Below are 800 nucleotides of genomic sequence, written 5' to 3' on the forward strand. Positions count from 1 at the left end.
TTATTTTTACAGAAATCTCTATATATATTTGTTGAGATAAATATTTTTCCAAGTATGAATTTTTAAATTGGTGTATGTGTACTTACTTTTTATTCACATGTAGTTTCATAAGTTCATGTTTCATAAAAAAGGAAACTAATATTTTACCTTAAACATAACATAAGACAGCTGTCAATATCTACTTGTATCAATCTTTGCTATAAAAGTCGTATTACTTACTAATAACTGATATATCAATGTATACACCACCATAAACCAACAATTTGTATCCCAGGAAATAAAGGTCAGACAGGGTACAAACGTCGTTTCTCATTTCCTTTTTTTTCTTTCGTTTCAGCCATACGGCCACGTGTGAATCTGAAGGCAGGACCCTCGCCCGGAGAGGTCTCGAAAGCCAAGCACGCCCCTCGAGACATGCCCGCCTCCACTCGAAGGGATGAGGTATTTACTTTTAACATCAGAACAACTGAGCAATGGGAACAACTGAACGTAAACTACTGGTTGCTGTGTATGGAGGTAATCCGTAGTTAATCTGGTGGAAAGTATTTTTTATTGAATTCCTTTTCTGGTAGTGAGGATTTTCATAGCCCCAGTTTGTTAAATGTACTAAACAGAGATCAAGGAGTTGTTTTGCTCATTATACTAGCTTTCTAATTCCTCTGTAAAAACGATGTCTCTAAATCTCGAGACTGTCAGTATGGGATATATGTTCTAAATCCATATGAATGTTTGATTTTTCAAACGTGTAGTCAATGACGAACCAGACTCAAAACACACACACACTTGGATATATAATATGT

Source organism: Penaeus monodon, chromosome 22, assembly GCF_015228065.2.
Source record: "Penaeus monodon isolate SGIC_2016 chromosome 22, NSTDA_Pmon_1, whole genome shotgun sequence".
NCBI classification, from domain to species: domain Eukaryota; kingdom Metazoa; phylum Arthropoda; class Malacostraca; order Decapoda; family Penaeidae; genus Penaeus; species Penaeus monodon.